The 20,808-nt window shown below is 45.8% G+C and overlaps 1 protein-coding gene across 9 annotated transcripts in view; it reads left to right on the forward strand.

The window, feature by feature from the left end:
- Nucleotides 1-12,421: 12,421 nt before the first annotated feature.
- Nucleotides 12,422-20,808, forward strand: part of NRCAM (neuronal cell adhesion molecule) — a 280,283-nt gene continuing 271,896 nt past the window's right edge. For 6 of the 9 annotated variants that reach the window (XM_035020342.1, XM_035020343.1, XM_035020348.1 and 3 more), the window contains exon 1: nucleotides 12,423-12,537. The gene's annotated coding sequence lies outside the window, so the exon portion shown is untranslated. Of the gene's footprint in view, nucleotides 12,538-20,808 lie in introns of all 9 variants that reach the window. The other 3 variants (XM_035020339.1, XM_035020341.1, XM_035020340.1) reach the window with 1 other exon arrangement.

Consider the following 20,808-nt stretch of genomic DNA (forward strand, 5'->3'; position numbering starts at 1 on the left):
CTTTACGAAATTGAATTTAAAATAAAACAACAGGGACACGTGGGTGGCACAGTCAGTTAGGCATCTGACTCTTGGTTTCAGCTCAGGTTGTGATCTCATGGTCATGAGATCGAGCCCATGTCAGGCTCTGTGCTCAGCATGGAGTCGGCTTGAGATTCTCTCTCCCTCTGCCCCTCCCCCTGCTCTCTCTCTCTCAAATAAATAAATAAATCTTTTTTTTTTAAGATTTTATTTATTTATTTGAGAGAGAGAGAATGAGAGAGAGCACGAGAGGGAAGAGGGCAGAGGGAGAAGCAGACCCCCCACTGAGCAGGGAGCCCGATGTGGGACTCGATCCCGGGACTCCAGGATCATGACCTGAGCCGAAGGCAGTCGCTTAACCAACTGAGACACCCAGGCGCCCATAAGTAAATAAATCTTAAAAAATAAAGTAAAATAATAAGAAAATAAAATAACAAGAATGAAAACTGTAGACTCCTACATGTTTTATTTTTGCCTAAAAAATACTTTAAGGTATGTAGCATATTATATTTCCGTTAGGTTGCAGTAGTTGCTAACTGTGCAAATGAAACCACGTAGCTCTGAAGAAATGCAGCATGGACCTTCCTGGGGTTCCCACCTCAGGTCCTGACTGTGGAGGCTATTCCCTTCACACAGAGACTACTCCTTCAAGAAATGTAAAAGGGAGTTTAGTCTGGGTTACAGGGCAGAAACTGTGGCAGGCGGGGAAGGAACAGTTTCCCGAGAATACATTGATTTTTGTTGTCCTAGGCCCAGGGATTTAATCTTCCTCTGTAGCTGAGGAAAGATGTTTTTTTGGTGCTATCTTTGTGCTTAATGTGTTTGTTTTTTAAGATTTTATTTACTTATTTAGAGCGAGAGAGAGAGCTCGGACTGGGGGAAGGAGGAGCAGAGGGAGAAGCAGACTCCCCGCTGAGCAGGGAGCCCGACGCGGGGCTCGATCCCAGGACCCCGGGATCCTGACCTGAGCCGAAGGCAGACGCTTAACCGACTGAGCCACCCAGGCGCCCCTTAATGTGTTTTTAAACTTACTGTTATTTAGCAGGGTGTTCTCCTTGTTCCTTGTGCTATACAGTCCTCCTCCCCTTGGCACACAGGCCACGGTTCCAGAGGCCCATGAGTTCTCTGTGCTGATGGTCCATTTGTTCATCGAGCGAATATTTATTAAACATCTAATATGTGCCAGACATAGTCAAGAAATTACAATAAAACAGAGTGATGAAAACACCAAAGTACCAGACCTTGTGCCTCTCAAAGAGAGTCACCATGGGAAGCTTTGCGGTTTTATCAGTGGTTTTCCCAGTGCGACCTCTCTTTGGGAACTGTATTCCTGGGCCAGTATATGTGTGGCTGTGTATATAATTTCAGTTTTTTATATATGTAATACATGCATTCTGTTATGTCTATAAAACGTGTAATTTCTATTATATGGAAAATAGGTAATTTCTGGGATATATGTATATGTTTAATTTTATAGAATTAATTTCTTTACTAGTACTGTGGTGGAAATAACTGAGACTTTGGAACAAAACAAGCCAGTTCAAATATATGACCTTTCAGGAAGTTATGAACTCTTCCAAGGCTCAGTTTTGTCACCTGTAAGACCGGATTAACAATGGAAAATCATATGGTCGTGAGGATTTATTTGTTTATTTAACTCATCCAAAATGGTACCCGTGAATTGAACACCTATCTTACTTGACAAAAATCTATCTGGGCATTTTAAAAAATTAAGCCTCATTCATACTGCTTTTTAATCAGAAATACCTTCTAAATCACATAGGATTTGTATGCATTTACACAGACGCATGCAGTAATGAGCAAAAGTATATCAAAGTATTCAGCCTGTGTGGTTTTTTGTTTCTGCCTTTAGGTTTTTCCATTTCAAAATACTGCACATTTCCAAAGACAATCACTAAAGGGCCGAATGTCCGAGAGTTCTTTAGGCAAGCACCTAGTCTTTGCCTCACTGATAAATATTTCCTGTAGTGTAGGGTCAGATGACTGTGGTGCGTTCTATTTCTGGGCCATCTTTTGAAGATCACCAGAACGCAGAGGCCCCTCTCACCTCAGGGCACATATTCATGGGACACGCTGTCCCTGGGCTTTGGAGTAGGACCATGAGCTGCCTTACTTCCGAGTTTCAGTGCCAAGGCCAAGGTACCACTGTCTGGTTTAGGGCATGACAGGAGAGAAGAGAAGGAAAAGAAAAGTGAGAAAAGACACCAACTTTTTTTTTTTTCATTGACTTACATTTTTAAAAATTTAAATTCGGGCGCCTGGGTGGCTCAGTTGGTTAAGTGACTGCCTTCGGCTCAGGTCATGATCCTGGAGTCCCTGGATCGAGTCCCGCATCGGGCTCCCTGCTCGGTGGGGAGTCTGCTTCTCCCTCTGACCCTCCCCCCTCTCGTGTGCTCTCTCTCATTCTCTCTCTCTCAAATAAATAAATAAAATCTTTTAAGAAAAATAAATAAAAATAAAAAATAAAAATTTAAATTCCACGGTAGTTAACATACAGTGTTATCTTAGTTTCAGGTGTACAATATAGTGAATCACAGTTCCATGTATTTACTCAGTGCTCATCAAGAGAAGTTTAATAATTCAGTTTAATTAATCCCCTTCACCTATTTCCCCCATCGCCCCACCCACCTCCCCTCTGGTGACCATGTGTTTGTTCTCTATAGTTAAGAGTCGGTTTTTGGATTTATCTTTCTCTTTTTTTCCCCTTTGCTCGTTTGTTTCATTTCTTAAATTCCACTTGTGAGTGAAATCATATGGTATTTGCCTCTCTCTAACTTATTTTGCTTAGTATTATAGTCTCTAGCTCCAACCATATTGTTGCAAATGGCAAGATTTCATTCTTTTTCATGGCTGAATAATATTCCATTGCAAATATATACCACATCTTCTTTATCCATTCCCCAATCGATGGACACTGGGGCTGCTTCCATATCTTGGCTATTGTACATCATGCTGCTATAAACATAGGGACACATGTGTCCCTTTGAATTAGTGTTTTTGTATTCTTTGGGTGAATACCCAATAATGGGATTACTGGATAGTTCTATATTTAACTTCTTGAGGAACCTCCATACTGTTTTCCACAGTGGTTGCACCAGTTTGCATTCCCACCAACAATGCAAGAGGGTTCCCCTTTCTCCACATCCTTTCCAACACCTGTTGTTTCTTGTGTTGTTGATTTTAGCCATTCTGACAGGTGTGAGGTGAAATCTCATCATAGTTTTGATTTGCATTTCCCTGATGGTTAAGTGGTGATGATGAACATCTTTTCATGTGTCTGTTGGCCATCTGTATGTCTTCTTTGGAGAAATGTCTGTTCATGTCTTCTGCTCATTTTTTAATAGGATTATTTGGGTTTTGGGTGTTGAGTCATGTAAGTTCTTTACATATTTTGGATACTAACCCTTTAGTGGACATGTCATTTGCAAATATCTTCTCTCATTCCATAGGTTGCCTTTTAGTTTTGTTGATTGTTTCCTTCACTGTGTAGAAGCTTTTTATTTTGATGTAGTCCCAATAGTTTTATTTTTGCTTTTGTTTTCCTTTTGTTTCCTTTCCTTTTGTTTGCCTCAGGAGAGAGATCTAGAAAGATGTTGCTATGACCAGTGTCAGAGAAATTACTGCCTGTGCTCTCTTGTAGGATTTTTATGGTTTCATGTCCTTAATCTGTGTTGAGTTTATTTTTGTGTATGGTGAAAGAAAGTGGTCCAGTTTCATTCTTTTACATGTAGCTGTCCAGTTTTCCCAACACAGTTGTTGAAGAGACTGTCTTTTTCCCATTGCATATTCTTTCCTCCTTTGTCAAAGATTAATTGACCATATCATTGTGGGTTTATTTCTGGGTTTTCTATTGTGTTCAATTGATCTGTGTGTCTATTTTTGACCAGTACCATACTGTTTTGATTACTACAGCTTACAATATAACTTACTAAGTACAGTTACAATATAACTCAAAGTCTAGAATTGTGAGAGCTGCAGTTTTTTCTTTTTCAAGATTGTCTTGGCTGTTCCGGGTCCTTTGTGGTTCCATACAAGCTTTAGGATTGTTTGTTCTAGTTCTGTGAAAAATGCTGTTCATATTTTGATAGAGATTGCGTTAAATGTGTAGACTGCTCTGAGTAATATAGACATTTTAACAATATTTGTTTTTCCAATCCATGTCTTTCCATTTCTTTGTGTCATCTTCAACTTCTTTCATCAGTGTTTTATAGTTTTCATAGTACAGATCTCTCACCACGTTGGTCAAGTTTATTCCTTGGTATTTTATTGTTTTTGGTGCAATTGTAAATGGGATTGGTTTTTAAAATTTCTCTTTCTGCTGCTTCATTATTAGTGTATAGAAATGCAATAGATGTCTATATATTGATTTTGTATCCTGCAACCTTACTGAATTCATTTATCAGTTCTAGTAGTTTTTTGGTGGAGTCCTGAGGGTTTCTATATATAGTATCATGTCACCGGCAAATAGTGAAAGTTTTACTTCTTCCTTACTGCTTTGGAGATGAGACCAATTTTAAATAAAAATATTTTATTGGAAAGATAAGTTTGGTCAAACCTTATTAAACCTAATTTAAAAATCCCCCATAATTCTGACACCTTAATAGAACTTAGCATATTGCATGTGATTTTTCTCTTGTATGCTTTTTAGAGTTGCAATAATAGTGCACATATCATTTTGTGCTCCACTATTTTCATTTAAAGTATGGCTTATAAATATTTTCCTCATTTCCCAGTCTCATTATTTTAAACTCTTGCATGATAGTTTCATGTTGTGTTATACCATAAGGTGTTAAATTATTAACATAAAGGTCCTCTAATTTTAGCAAGTAGAATGAAGCAGGAAGTGAAGTGAATTGATTTTTACCACCTCTTCCTATCTCAAAGAAACTCTTGGTGGATGAAAACAGCTCAAATAAAACAACAAAGAACAACAACAACAAGAAACCAACAGTCCTGGACAATGAACCAACTGAATAATCAAAACATTAAGGGGCAAAAACACATTTATCATTAAGTACAGGTTTTGGATGAAAACCCAGTAAGTTTTTCAAGCTAGGGAAGAACACTAGGAAAGCACTTTCTTATATCAAATTAGTCAATTCAAGAAAATTTTATTATAACAATAATTCTGCCTCTCTTCTCCTTCCCCGGCTAAGAAAAAAAAAATTAAGATTAGATCCATTTAAGTATGAACCATTACTAAACCAAAATCACTTAAATCCAGAAGTAACCTCATTATTCTAACAGTATGTTTTAATACACCAGCATACCCATTACAGTAGAAATAGATTCTTTTAGGCTCTCCCCTAATATATGGGGGAGGGGTGCTTGGGGAAAGAATACAGTTGCAGGTCCACATAACACATGTGTAAATAAGATATGTTCTGTGTTCCTGTCTTGACAAAGATACCTTCATAAAGATCTTGACATCCACATTTGAACTTAGAGTTCTCGTAGTTCTGTGTCAGAATGTGGTGGCGAGAACAGCCCCAGGCCCCAGCCCATGGCCCATCCTTGGCTTAGTCATAAACCTTCAAGGGCCTCAAGCAGACATAGGTGAACACCCCAATCCATGTGGCCATGTTCTGTCCACACCACGCATCAGCCACTTATCAGACTTCCAGTTTTTGTTGTTGTTGTTAATGTTTTCCAGCTTTATGAAGATACATTTGGCCTATAACATCATGTCTGTTTAAGGTGTACAATGAGCTATTTTGCTACATGTTATCTATTGTGACACAATCACCACAATAAGGTTAACACATCCATCACTTCACAAAAAGTAGTTACTTTTTTTTCACTGAGATGTAATTGACATGTAACATACTAGTTTCAGGCAGACAATATGATTCAATATTTGCATATATTGTGAAATTGTCAGCACAATAAGTCTAGTTAACATGTCACCACACATAGTTACAATTTGTTTTTTCTTGTGATGCGAACTTCTAAGGTGTATACTCTTCAGGCCTGCAGTTCTGCCCACCAGCAGAGCAGTTCTCTGTTAGGAGTATGAGGAGGAGACCCTTGCAGGTCCTGAAGAGATTCGGAGATCCTGGATCCCCAGATGTGGCCCAGGAGAAGGAGGGGGTGACATGGGCTCTGATGGGCCAGAGCAGGGCCTTCTAAAGCATGAGGCCCAGGGCAGGGTGGTACTGAATAACCTTATGTCCTATAGATATCTGGCATTTAAAAATAGTAGAACACCTTAAAGTAAAATTTAAATCAAGGCCTAAAAGAAAATATAAATGACATACAATGTGTCTATTAACCTAACACCTTTTTTTCTTCTTGAAAAAATTCAACTGAAACACCAAATCAGAAAGCCTTTGGATCAACCGTTCATTTAGATCTCAGAGTATCATTTCTGAAGACATTTCCTTTCATGTCTCCTCGGTGAATACATGTTGATTGTACCTGTCATCTGTTCCCTCTTAAGCCAGCAATGAAGGGCACATATCAAGAGTGTTTCTCAGTATCTCCATTTTCCAGAACAACAGTTTGCTGTCCCTAATGACCCCATGTGCAGTGGCTGATTGCACATTGACCTTAGCTAGTCTCACATCCATTCACCAGAACCTATGTAAATTCTTATAGATAGAGACTGAACAGATGGAGAAGTTGGCTCCAAGGAACACATTTATTATGACTGAAAATGTTCCTCCTCTTTCCAAGTTGGTTCCCCAACCATGGGGGTGGGTTGAGCCAAGCAGAAGGTCCTAATGACTCACAAGCTTCCAGAGAAGAAATCCACAGATGGCAACCACTAAGGTCACATTTTCCTCCAATTGCTGGAGCGTTATATTCTTTAGATAGGTGTAGGGGGACTGTGTTGCTAAGCACCAGGCGAAGACTGGGTGGCACATCTCTTCCGACACGTGCCCAAGTGGCACCAGGCAGGCACACAGAACTCTGTGGTTATGTGGCAGATGGTGAGGGATGGCACGAGAGCCACTGGTGCTTTGCATCTGTGGGGACTGTCTAGTGCTCACTGGGTAGGTGATGCATGAAACGGCACATCCCCTTATTAGTTCTGTATCATCCGTGACAGCACATCCTATCATTATCCAGGGTGGTAACAGTCACCCGCTCTGAGGCTGCAAGAGGTGTGGCCCAGCTGAGGCTGTGGCTGGCATCCAGGAAGAGGAATGAGCAGCTCTATGTGGTCACAGTGGACGGCAGACCCTGGGCTTGGCTGTAGGAGCTAAGTGAGGCTCTGGGGTGTGGGACCGTCAGAGTTAACCTCGGACAAGTCACACTGTTGTCTCATGTGTTTTCCACACTTGCTTCTTTACCCAGACCACATCCGCATCTTATGCCAGTTACCATTTGATCCATTTGGCCCTCACCCATCCAGGAAATAGTCATGATTTGTGCGGTCAGATGTGAATTCAGAGTTCTGAAATGCACTTAAAAACAACTGTATCAGTGATGAATTGATAGCTTATAATGAGAAACACTTATCATCTCCCAGTTCCTGTGGGTTGAGAAACCAGGGGCAGATGAGTTGGGTCCTCTGGCTCAGGACCTCTCACAAGGCCTGGACTGGAGTCACCTCACAGCTCAACTGGGGGCACCCTGCTTCCACGCGCACTCAGATGGCCGAGGCACGACTCAGCTCTTCACGAGCTGTTGGCCAGGAGCCTCCCTCACTGTGGCCTCTAATAGGGCAGCTCACAACATGGCAGCTGGCTCCCCTCCCAGCAAGCAAGGGGAAGCGCAAGATGGCAAGATAGAAGGAGCCTCAATTTTTTGTAACCTAATATCAGGGGTGACATCCCGCTACTTTTGCCATATTATGTTCGTTAGAGATGAGTCTCTAGTTCTCATCTACACTAGGGGAGGGGATGACACAGGACATGCACACCAGGAAGAGAGGCTCACTGGGCACCATCTTAGAAGCTGCCCACCCTTACAACTATGCTTTTTGACCATAATGGATTACATACCTTTTCAAATAGAAGGGCTTTAAGAACTGCTCAATTTGGGGCACCTGGGTGGCTCAGTCGTTGGGCGTCTGCCTTCGGCTCAGGTCATGATTCCAGGTCCTGGGATCGAGCCCCGCATAGGGCTCCCTGCTCCGCGGGAAGCCTGCCTCTCCCTCTCCCACTTCCCCTGCTTGCGTTCCCTCTCTTGCTGTGTCTCTCTCTGTCAAATAAATAAATAAAATCTTTAAAAAAAAAAAAAAAAAAGAACTGCTCAATTCACCACAGCCACATCAGGACCCTGATGCATGTTGCCCAGTCGTAGAATATTAAGACAAAGATAACACTGGTGCCAGGCACTCTTGTAGCCAACAACTTCGTTATCCTACTGCTAGTGTTTCATTCTTTCTCACCTAGAGTGCGACCAGCTGTCCCCTATGTTCTGCCACAGGGGTCAGAGAAATGCTCTTGGTTATCACTGGAATCATAAAATGACATAGTTAAACATAAGTATTCGTTCTCTCCCAACCTGACTCCTTCATTCCTCGGTGTGGAAACTCAGAGACACACACAGCTCGGTCCCGGCAGAGCTGGGCCCCTGTTCGGTTCGGGGGAACAGAGCGTTGGTGTTGGGGCAGGTTCATCACGCTGCCTCCCCTGGCAGGCCTGAGGCCTGGATGGAAAATTGGGACAGCAAATAAAAGGAGAGAAGGAAAAAGGGAAAGAGGAGAAGAGCGGGAGAATCCCGAGGAAGAGAGGCAGGACTTCAGAGGGGGAAAGAAAGACCAGGTGCATATTCACTGCCAATACCACTGGGGGGCTCTGTGACTTTCTGATGTCCCTGCTTCCATGCAGCGAAATTTGGAAGCATCCATCAACACAAACAAACTTTTAGTGTGCTGTCACTGAAAGGCCACAGACAGCAGTGGCTAAGACCTAGGACCCTGGAGCCAGAGTGCCCTGGCTCGCATCCCAGCTCGGCCCCTAGCTGTGTGCCCTCTGCAGGTTACTTACCCCCTTCCTCCTCTTCGAAAATGGGGATGAAATGGTACACACTGCATGGGATGGCCGTGGGATTAAGTGATTTAATAAATGTAAAGTGCTTACAATAGTGTCGGGCAAATGGAAAATTCTATTATTTTCCAGCAAGGAGGAAAAACAGACTTATTCTCAGCCCTCACCCAGTTGGAGGATGGAGTGAAGCGGGGGACAGAAGGTAGAAATGGGGGACAGAGGGCAGCGTAAGGCTTAGGGATGGACTCAGGGGTGGCAGTTAAGGTAAGGAGATGTGTTGTGCATATCCCTGGCAACATGAGCCAAATCAGAACACCTCATGCATCGCCAGGCAAATCGAATGGATGGTCCTTTTGCCCACTCAGGCATCCTTCTAATCCTTTTTCACATCAGTCCTCTTTCCCCCTCCTGCTTTCTTCATTTCAGCTCCTCATGCAGCAGCTGTTCTGTTCTCCCTGTCGCTCATCCTCTCAGGGGACTAACCCTCCCGCAATGGAGGGCTGCAAGGCAGCTGAAGTAATATGCTGGAAATTAAAGCTATATACTAATTTGGGGAGGGGGGTTCCTGGGTGGTTCAGTCCATTAAGCATCCGACTCTTGATTTCAGCCCAGGTCATGATGTCAGGGTTGTGAGATCGAGCCCTGTGTCAGGCTCTGAGCTGGGCTTGGAGCCTGCTTAAGATTCTTTCTCTTCCTCTCCCTCTGCCCCTCCCCCACCTCGTGCTCCCTCTCTCTCTCTTAAAAAAAAAGCCAACTATATACTAATTTTACATTTATTACAAGCCATATGTCATATCAAAATTGTTTAATTTTAATTTTTGGTGTCGTCTCTCTGTTCCCATTTCCCCCAGAGCTGTTTTCCTCTTCGGTCTTTGTTCTTTTTATTAATAATATGTACTCATTTGACAGACATCTGATCAAACAATTGCTTTTCAAACTAGAATCTGTTGAGTACCTGATATGTCCCAGACTCTGCAGTGCTGACCCTTATAATAACTCTGTGTCTTCAGTATTACTCCTCTCCCTGTAAAGGGAAAACATACCTGGAGAAGTCATCACTCCCCTGAGCCTCCTCGTACACATTCCTTCTAGAACCCCTGAGTACCTCTGTGTTCCAGGCCCCCCGGAAGACATCAGGACTGACCTAGGCCTCACCAGGACTGCTCAGAGTCTACCTCAACCTGGTGTTGAGCACAGGGCTGAGGCCGGAAGGAAAAGAATGATTCCACACAGAAGTTGGGGTTGTTGTTTAAGGATGGTTCCTTACGAGGTCAAAACACTGGCAGACACAGTCCGGCTTCAGTGCCCACGGGACAAATTGCTACACAAAACTAGGGCAAGAACAGAAGAGAGCAGAGTGCCATTTTCCCACCTCACATTGCCCTGGAAAGAATGTCAGCAGGAAATCAGTCTCATAGTGGCTGGGGTGAAGGGGCCCCCTTGGGGCATGAGGGCACAAGGCAGAGGGGCATGCAGGAAAACCCAAGACTCAGCAATTACTGGAGTCATAGGGTATGAGGGGTCTTGAAGTCCTTTGCACAGGTGGGAATGACGCAGTGAGAGCTGAATTATGAGGATTATTGGTGGCTCCATTTGTGTTGGTAGGAAATAAGGTCATGCAATTATAAATAACAAATTGTCCTCAAAGAAGTGAAATTTTGTGTAGTCAAACATGCAGACATAACAATGTGACAGGTACTATTACAGTAAAATACACGGGGACTCAGGAAAGACTTCACAGAGGAAGTAACAAGTGAGCAAGTCTCCGAGGGATGAAGGAGAGTTTGCCAGATGAAGAAAGGATGGAGGAATATTCTAGATAGGAGGAATCTCACGTGCAGAGCCTTAGAGTTTCGACAATTCTTCTCATTAGAGGATGGAGACATAAGTTAGGGGCAGATCGTGAAGGAGCCTGCCAGGAGATCTGGAATTTATTTCATAGGCAACAGAGAGCCAGGCCAAACTTTTAAATAAGGGTATCATAAAATCACATTCTTTTTTTTTTTTTTTTTTTGAAAGGTCATTCCAAAGGAAATTTGGAGAATTCATTGAGAGGTGAGAAGTACCCAGATGGTGGGATAAGGACCAGGGTCAGAAGAGGGATGGGACTGAGCCAAGACCCAGTGACCAGAGGTGAGAATACTGTTTCAGAAACGGTGGTTTCCGGGACAGGGGGTTCTGCATGGCTGGGAGCACATCAGGTGGCAGTAGGAGAAAGAAAAGAAGGCTGCTCACCTGTGTGTGTGGTGCGGTGGGTTGAAGTGTCAAGTTCGAACTGAAGTTAGAGCAGAGCAGAGGAGTGGGCAGGGCCTGGAAGGATGCCCGGCGCCTTTTTTGATCCTGAATCCCTGCCCTAGCCCTGGGGCCTGGAGCCTGGGAGTGGGGAGCGGGGAGGAGGGGCTCCACCAAAGTTTTCTTGAATGAAACTAGAGAACGGAAGGAAACACGGTTCTCCAGCAGAGCCCAGTGAGAGCTGGAGCCGCAGTAAATGGTCAGGCAAGCTCTCTGATACCTGGCGTTTGGGAGGAATCTCTCAGAGATCAGGCCGCAGACCCGGGATTAGTGAAGACCGTGAGTGCCGGGCTAAGGATCTTGGACACCACCTAGGATACAGCGGAGAGGGTCCTCCCGACCCTGAACTATGAACCCGCAGTGTGTTTGCTAAAATACTACCCACTTAGAAAACCTTAACTCTCTTTTTACCTTGCAAATACTTCTCCATAAAGCTCCCAAATCTGAAAATAAGCAAATTTGAACTAATTCTGTTCTCTGGGACCAGAAGACCCAATTCCTACCGCAAATAGACAGTCTCTCCCTTACGCTGAAGGCTCCCTTTCTGGGGGCTGTTTGAAATTAACAGCTGCAAAATAAATATATACAGAGAAAAAAATAAAAATACCCCCCCCCATCTCATCCATCCAAGTGCTGAGTTTAGAAGAAATTAAATGCTTTACAAGAAGAAAATGGAAAGGCCACAGACCTCGGACAGAAACCTAAACCCATGAGGGTGGCATTTAAAAACCTCCCGTTTTCTGGAACATCTTTTGTAGCCAAATCCCTGCCGCCCTCGTCCCCGGAACGCTCCCGCCCTCCGGCCCCCGACCCCGACCACCGCCGCCCGCACACGCTAGCAGGGTGACGTCGGTCGGCGGCGGCGCGGCCTCCCAGGTGAGGGGGCCACCCAGTCCCCGCGGCGCCGGCGGCCGGAGCCCATTCGCCGCCGCCGCAGGGGCAGGAGGGGCTGGGCCAGCCGGGGAAGGGCGGGGGACGCCGGGGAGGAGTGCGGGGCGGGGGTAAGACGCGAAAGCGAGCGGCGAGGAGGAAGAGCGCGGCGCGGGGCGGGGGCGCAGGGGCGGGAGCGGCGGGGGCGCGCGCCGACGCGGGGCCAGCCCTGCCTCGCCCGGGTCGCGGGCGGACGCGCGCCGCAGTCGGAGCCTCAGACGCGCGGCGCAGGGGACAGCGCGGGGCGGCGGGAGGCGGCGGCTCCGTCGGGAACGGACGCCGTCCACGCTCCAGGGTTCCGGGGGCTCAGCAGCGGTGGGCGCGGCGGAAGAACGTGAGTAGCTCCGTGCGCGTCCGGCGGTGGCACTCGGTCCTGCTCGGGGGCGACGGCTGGAGCGGAGGAGGGTGCGGGGGCTGCTGTGTTGTCACTCGGACGCGGGCCCGGGGTTCAGCGGAGCGCCCTCCAGGCTGGCAGCGCCGCGCCACTCTCTCTGCGGCAGGGCGAACCTGGTCGCCAACTCCCTTCCTCCCCTCAGGCCTGGGACGCGCCCGCGGGCGCCGAGCGGGAGGCGGGGGACCGGCGCCCGGGCGGGGGCACGCTGAAATGCGGCAGCCCTGGCCGGCGCAGGCGGGCCCTTCACCTCCTCTAGTCTGTGGCCAACTTCTGCATCCGCGCCCGCGCCCCGCGCTTTCCGGGAAGCCCTCTCGGGGGTCCCTGGGTGGGCAGTTGGGCCTGGCTGCAGGGGCCCGGCACCGCGGCTTGCCGGGCATGCACACGGCGGGCGCGGGGTGTCACGCCACGGTGCCGGCGGGACGAGGAGCGCAGGTGCCGGGCCGGCGCGCACCGGCGAGTGCGCGTCCGGGTCCCCGCGGACACATCTGGGCGTGGGCTTTGTTCGGATGTGCTCACACCTGCGCCGATCGCTGGTACTCGGGGCCGAGGCGACCTCCACTCGCCGCCCCGGGGGAGAACTTGGGGAATCAGGGGGAACGGGAGAGACCGCGAAGGCAGCAAGGTGGGGCTTTCCCGGGGTTTTGTTGGCCCTACAGGTGCGGGTTCCCGGGGTCCCGGCGCCCCGCCCAGCCTCCGGAGGCTGGGACTTTTGGGGGCTGGCCCACCGGTTTGGGGGCTGACCCAGAAGAGAGCCCCTTCCCTGCCCGGACTCCCAGGAGTGGACTCTGGCCGCAGCTTGGCCCGGGGATGCTGTGTTGAGCCGGGAGCTATTGCCGGCTTTGGAGCATCCATCTCGCCGCGAGCGCCATCTGCGCGGTGCGCCGCCCCCGGCGCCGTCCGGGCCGCGCGGGTGGGCGCCGCCGAGTGTTGGTCCCCGGCCGCTCGCCGGCTCGGCCATTCCCGGCCCCCAACTCCCCGCGCGCAGAGGGGACCCGGGGTGCCGCGGTCGAGCGGAGCTAGGGACTCGTCATCACTCCCGGAGCGGTGCACCCTGGGCAGCAAGCGCTGCCGGAGGGTTCCTCCGGCCCTGGGGGCTGGCGATTAGGCCGCTTCCCTTCGCTCCCGATCGCCTCTCCTCTCCCCGGCTCCCGGCCCTCGGCCGCATCCTCTGTCCCCCCGCACGCTCGGGGGCCGCCCCTGCGCAGCTGCGGGCGCGGAGGGAGGGCGCCGAGTGGAGGAGCCTCCTTCCACCCCGCCTCTCTTCTGCCTTCCCCGTAGCTGTTTGCCCTAAGAGGGAAGCGTTCTCTTCCTTCTCGGTCCCGCATGGTTAACGCACAGAGGTGCGGGTCTGAGGGGCTGGGCCCTTCCTCGCCCGAGGCTCTGGCAAAGAGAAGAGACGGAGGCGAGCGTCATGGGGCAGGAGGCTTTCGTTCTGCACCAGGAGCTCCCCCTGGGGCTGTCAGGAACGCGGTAGCTACTGAATACAGACCTGCGGAGGCTGGACTGCTTTAGGCTAACCATGCCGTGTTATTAAAATATTGTAATAGTTCGAGAGTAAAGGAGAGCTTCCGGAAATAGTGAAATGGAATTAGAGCACTGGATACTTTCCATTTTAGTGATAATGATAGTCAACATTTTTTGAGAGCTTCAGATGTATGTACCAGGCGCTGTGCATGGTACAGGTATCATCTTATTTAATTTCCACAACATATTACCCTATTCTTAAAATTAGGAGATGGAGTCTTGAGAGGTCAGGTAACTTTGCCAAAGCCACATAGCTAGGAAGTGGGGGAGCAAGGTTTAGTTTTTGCCCCTACGCTTTACCATCCATGACTGTGAAAATGGGGCCTTTTGGAGGCTTATCATATTAGTTTAGGGCAAGCCTAAAACCACCAAGTGATCAGGGACATTATAAGCCCATTCACTTCTGACCCCTGCAGACTCCACAGTAGCAGGCAATGTTGTAACTCAGCAGATTGTATTGTGGAATAGCCTTTTTATTGCCCTGTATCACCCTCGAATTCCTTTACATGTTCTTTTATTCCTGTTAGCTTTTAAGTGTTAGCCCAGGCAGTTACAGTCACTGGACTGTTTTTAGTGACCAGACTCCCCTGTGATTACAGAGACTGAGAGGTTCCTGGCACATCACAATTCTTGAGAAAACTTTTTTTTTTTTTTTTTTTTTAAAGAAAAGGGCAACGTTTCCACTCGGCAAGTGATTCTAGTAGACTCCCAGTCCTGATTCTCCTTTGTAGACTATTTTGACTGCAGAAGATTTATTCCTCACATTGGATATTGAATTTGAATAGGACTCTAGTATAAAATTTTAGGAAAGCATTCCATACTGTAAAGATTCTCCATATTAACTAAATAAGAGTTTGAACTAAAGTGAAAGCTGTTCCTGGGATGGCTTTTAGAATGATTGTAATTGACCAACTGCAAAAGTGAATTCATTGTGCATTCTTAATCCTTCTGACTCATGGTCTTCCTTCAACCTGCTTTGTACTTCATTACAGGAAAGTTGCAAAACATTTCACATCATCCAGGAATTTGAGAGCTGTAAGAGAACACTGTATTTAAATGTTTCAGTTTCAAAATGAGTACAGTGGGGCTTGGAGAGGTCACTCAGCTGCCTCATGCAGGGTAGTGAGGCAGGCCAGTATCCCGACATGACATCATTTTGTTGCTGCAGCAGGGACGGTGAATGAAAAGCAAGTCATCTTTGGCAATGGTACTTCCTGTGAGGCTGATGTGACCGTGACAAAGATAGCCGGGGGTATAAGTGCTTCAGAAGTGTGAGAGGGGCTGCGGAAAACTTCCTTAAGAATCATTTCAGGGGTGCCCAGGCGCCTGGGGGGCTCAGTCAGGTAAGCGTCAGACTGTTGGTTTCTGTTCAGGTCATGATCTCAGGGTGGTGAGATCAGGCTCTGCTGCTCAGGGTGGAGTCTGCTTGAGATTCTCTCCCTCTGCCCCTCTCCTTGCTTGCTCTTTCTCTCCCTCTCTCTCTCTCTCAAAAAAGGAATCATTTCAAATAATGTTCTCATGGAGGTGGAGTTTTCCTTGTGTAATTGGCTGAATATAAATAAAATATGCAGATATTATATTGTGTATGTTCAAAGGAGCTATTTAAGGAACCCCACAGGACGCTTTTCTGGTAAAGAGATTCATTCATTCATTCATTCATTCATTCATAAATATGTACTGCATGCATGGCCTACTGTTCTAGGCACTGGAGATACAGTGTTGAACAAAACAGAGTTCCAGCCTTCAGGAAGATTAATTCTAACTTTCTCATCTAGGGCTGCATACTTCTGCACACTTCTGCATATAGACTCTTTTTTCACATATCATAAACGTACAGCTTGATGAACTTGCTCAAACCCAACACACCCATATAACTAGTGCTCAAATCAAGGAACAGAACATTATGAACGTCTGAGGAAGCCCTCTTGTGGCTCCTACCAGTCATTACCCCCTCCCTTAAGGGTAAGCACTGAGACACCCATGCTTTTTTTCCTGAGATCCTCGCCAGGAAATCAGAAGGATTTCGTTTTAGTCAGCTTGGCCTGCCATAACAAAATATCATAGACTGGGTGGCTTAATGAACAGAAATGTACTTTCTTCAAGTTCTGGAGTCTGGAATTCTGAGATCAGGGTGTCAGCGGGGTCAGGTCCAGTGAGGGCTGTCTTCCTGGCTTGCAGATGCCCACCTTGTCACTGTGCCCTCATACATGCTTTCCCCACAGGGTGTGCACAGAGACCCCTCTCTTCCTCTTATAAGGCCACAGATCTCATTAGATTAGGACCCCACCTTTATTACCTCATTGCACCTTAATTGCCACCTCCCCAAAGCCTCATCTCCAAATACAGTCACATTAGGGGTTAGGTTTTCGATGTATGAATTTCGGGCTCACGGTTCAATCCATACCGGCCCTGATTTGCTGCCCCTGTCAGCAGCCTTCAGAGTCTCACCCCCATTTCCAAAGAACAGTTTCCATCTGAGAAGTATGGTAACCGGAAACAAATCTAACTAGAATATAGAGCTCCTATAGTATTCTTCTCTAGGAAGTTTTTTGTGTTCGCATCCGTAGACTGCTTTAGGTCAGCCTTCAACTGCTGAGGTGATTGGGGAAGAGGAAGTGATTTGAAAATGATTAAAAATCACTAAATACATTTAGATGTATTTTCCCTTTTATGTTTCATGTTGCCCCACCTGAAGGAGCCCTGCACCTTTCTGCCAGGCGAGGACAGAGGACTTCTAGGGATGCTAGGGCCAAGAATCCAGCGGCTTATTTTATTTAGCCCTTCGTTCACCCAGGCAAATGAGAAGCCGCTTTAGCTTTAAAGAGTCTTTCTTGCCATCAGGGCTAAAGTTTCTAAGTCTAGGAAAATGTGCCAAAATGAACTGATGAATGTTTACTTTTCCTCTCAAAATGTGAAGAACAGGGCTCTATGAGGAAAGCCTTGGAAGAGCTCTGCCTCCAGTCGTAGCAAGTATAAATTCTTCAATATCAGGTTGTCTTTAAATGGGGGAGCAAATGTCATGTTTATAGAAAGTGTGATTTTTTAGGGGGCGCCTGGGTGGCTCAGTTGGTTAAGTGTCTGAGTTTGGCTCAGGTCATGATCCCAGGGTCCCAAGATGGAGCCCTGAGTTGGGCTTCCTGCTCGGCGGGGAGTCTGCTTCCCCCTCTGTCTCTGCCCCTCCCCCACCCCCTGCTTGCGCTCTCTGTCTCTCTCTCCAAATAAATAAATAAATAAAATCCTTTAAGAAAAGAAAATGTGATGTTTTTGCTAAGTTACTTTTTTATTGCGATAACATATGTATCATAAACTTTATTGTTCTAACCATTTTTAACTATGTAGTTTAGTGGCATTAAATACTTCGAAATGTGATGCAACCATCACCACTGTCCATCTCCAGAACTTTCCTCATCTTCCCAAACTGAAACTCTGTACCCATTAAACAATGACTCCCCATTCCTTCTCCTCCCAACCCCTGGCAACGATCATTCTCTTTTCTTCTCTATGAATTTGACCACCCTAAGTACCTCATATGAGTGGAATCATACAGTATCTGTCCTTTTTGTGACTGGGTTATTTCACTTAGCATAATGTTTTCAAGGCTTATTCATGTGTCAAAATTTCCTTCCTTTTTAAAGCTGAATAATATTCCATTGTATGTAATACCACATTTTTTTTAATTCATTCATCTCTTGGGCTCTTTCTGGTTATTGGCTACAGTGAATAATGCTGCTATGAACATGGGTGTACAAATATCTTTTCAAGTCATGACTTTCAACTCTTTTGGGTATACATCCAAAAGTGAGATTTCTGTATCGTAAGGCATTTGTTGTAATTTTCTGAGGCACCCCGATTCTGTTTTCCATAGCAGATGTACTATTTATGTTCCCGAGTGCCCAGCGTTCCAATTTCTCCACATCTTTACTGACACTGATTTTATGCTTTCTTGACAATAGCCATCCTAATGGCTGTAAAGAGCGATAGCTGTTACCCTTTAAAGTTATAAATTAACATACTATGTATTATGAACAAGTAATTCACAAAATTTTCCAACTTACTGGTTTAATTTTTATTGACAAGGAGATGTACGGTTTTTTAACAAGGACTCATTGACCCCGTACTTTGTGCAAAGCGTGCTATAAATGCCATGGAGTATGTGAGTCATAGTCCAAGAGAAGCCAGCACTGGTGCCAGACGTTCATGTTAGTTTTTTTAAATGTCGAAATAGAGCATATATGTCTATAGGGTGGTTGTGTGAAGCGATGTTGCTCCGAGGATAGATTAAATATTAGTAGGATTTTATTTTCCTGAAAAAAATAACCTTAGCATTTGAACCCAGCTGCAGGGCAGATGGGCCTCAGATCTGGAAATAGCCAGGACTGTCCTGTTTAGGGATATGCTAGAGTTGTGCTCTGCAGGTCTGCGCGGGCGTTTCTCCCCACCATTGAATCTTCAAAGATGACAATATAAACCCTCACTACCCAGTTATAATTGCTTAGCTGAGCTAATAAAAAAGATGTGGTGTCAACTTAATTGACCTATTTTACTGGCCTACAAGATTAGAATTTCAAATTAGAAAAAGGTAGTTTTTAGAAGTCTGGTGGAGGGTTTCCCTCAAGTGACTGAAAAACTAGTGGCTGTAAGAAATGACAGTGGTAAAGGGAACAAATCTACAAATACCAGTGCTCAACTGCTGCACATACTGTCCAGGTGGCTTATTCGGTTTAAAAGCAGGGATGAGGAATAAATCTTGTCCTGTGTGGTCTCTGATTTGCTTCCACAGTGCTGTGTATTAAAGCACTGTTTAACTCACACCAGAATGAAAATGGTAGTTGCCTTAAAAAAAAAAAATATGGTAGTTGCTCTCAGACTGAAAGGATCCTTTCTAAAATTCTTTTTTTTAATTGACCTATAACTGGCATGCGATATTTTATTAGTTTCATGTGTACAACATAGTGGACATTTGTAGACTTCTGAAATTCTTATTAAATGGTGCTAGGGCTGGAGAGAATAATTTAAATATATATATTCATATGTATATTTAAATTTTATGATGTGCATGGTCTATTGGTTCAAAACCCACTGCAGCCAGAAAAACATATTCCCAGGGCAGTCTGAGGGAATCCTGTAGGAGGTCTTCTGTGTAATATGCAATGAATTCGATTTATCTTTCTCAAGTGGGCTGAGAGCATTCAAAAAATTTGGTATATGTATTCAGTATGTAGTGATCTTTCCTCCAAATTTCAACTTTAAAGCAATTTCATGCCACTTTCAGATGACCTTGACGTTTGAGTGGCACGATTTACAGCACACATTTTTGACCAACGCTACACACTCACGTGAAACACCACTAGCAGATTCTCTCCAAGGGAAGGGGAAAGGAAAAAGTCCTAATTGTCCGTTCCCTATGCCTGAAGGTAAAAAGCGGACGGTGGAAAGAGTTCCGTCCGTCCCAGAGTTTTTGTGGTCTCCGAGGAAGGACGGCTTGCAAGCAGCGCTGCTGCCTTCCAAAGCCTGTGCGGCCTTTCAGTCCCTCACCTCAATAGAGAGCTAAAAGGACAAAAGTGAACAAAGGAGGCCTGTTTTGCCTGCCCCACTTGCTGGGCTCTTGTCTTGGCCCTTTTCAGTGAAGGAAGGGGGGGGGAGCTGGGTCAAAGTTGAAGAACAGTGAAAAGGAATTCAAGCTTCATGTCGAAATTTGAATTATAGCTTCAGTTTGAGTGCCGAGTAGATGAGTTTGAATTGAAATTTTTGAAGCTGTGGAAGCTTCAGTGACAGATGGTGTGGGAACAACGTACACGGGGCTGGATGGTGCATCCAAAAAGTGGAGTGCCCGGGCCAGGCGCTTGGTAAACATCTAGTTAACTGACAAAAGTTTGGAAACTGTAGGAAGTGCAGTTTGATGCTGTATGCCACATTAAGACATTGGGCTGTGTGAATTCGGGGGAGGCCCCTGCGTCTGGCATACTCTCAGATGCCCTTGTCCCCCCTAATTGCATTGCAAATATTCTCACTGTTCTGCTGCCATCCCAACTAGTATCTACTGGAGGAAATACAGAAATGCCCAGGCTGCTCCCCAGGTAAAGTCTCATTACAGTGTTTTGTTGTTGACCACAGATTGTTTGGATATGTGACAGGATAAGTCTGTCCTAAATGTTGACTAGCCGCGTTTTTTTCCCCTGTATGAGTCGACTCGTGAAGCGTGATTGTGGCGACCTGCATCTAGTGGGGAGTCCATCACTGTTGTATTTGCCACTGAAGTCTTTAATGGGGCACATGTCTCCCCCATTCAGTGCGGTAGGCAGCATCCGATTTAAAACATTTCAGAAAGAGGAGTTGGCTGTGTGTAGAACCAGAATAATAAAACAGCTACTGGGAGGTCGCAGTTACTGAAATGTCAGTGAAATAAAAAATAATTTGGCGTAATTTGAAACACTTCCTGGTGTCCCATGAAGTCATAATTGGAAAAATTTTGCTTTGGCGCATTTGACCATTTATATAACTTGAGGACATAGTTTTTTGTTCTGATGTTGGTAGCATGATGACCAAAAGCCGTTTTTTTTATGCATTTAATACCTTCAAATATTTCTAGTTTTAGAGAAATGACATTGACATGGCAACAATATAAAAAATAGTAGATACTTAGAGATAATTAATACTGTAATATAAACAAAAGCAAATTTACTTCAG

Source organism: Mirounga leonina, unplaced genomic scaffold (assembly GCF_011800145.1).
Source record: "Mirounga leonina isolate KUSES-001 unplaced genomic scaffold, KU_Mleo_1.0 Mir_174, whole genome shotgun sequence".
NCBI classification, from domain to species: Eukaryota; Metazoa; Chordata; class Mammalia; order Carnivora; family Phocidae; genus Mirounga; species Mirounga leonina.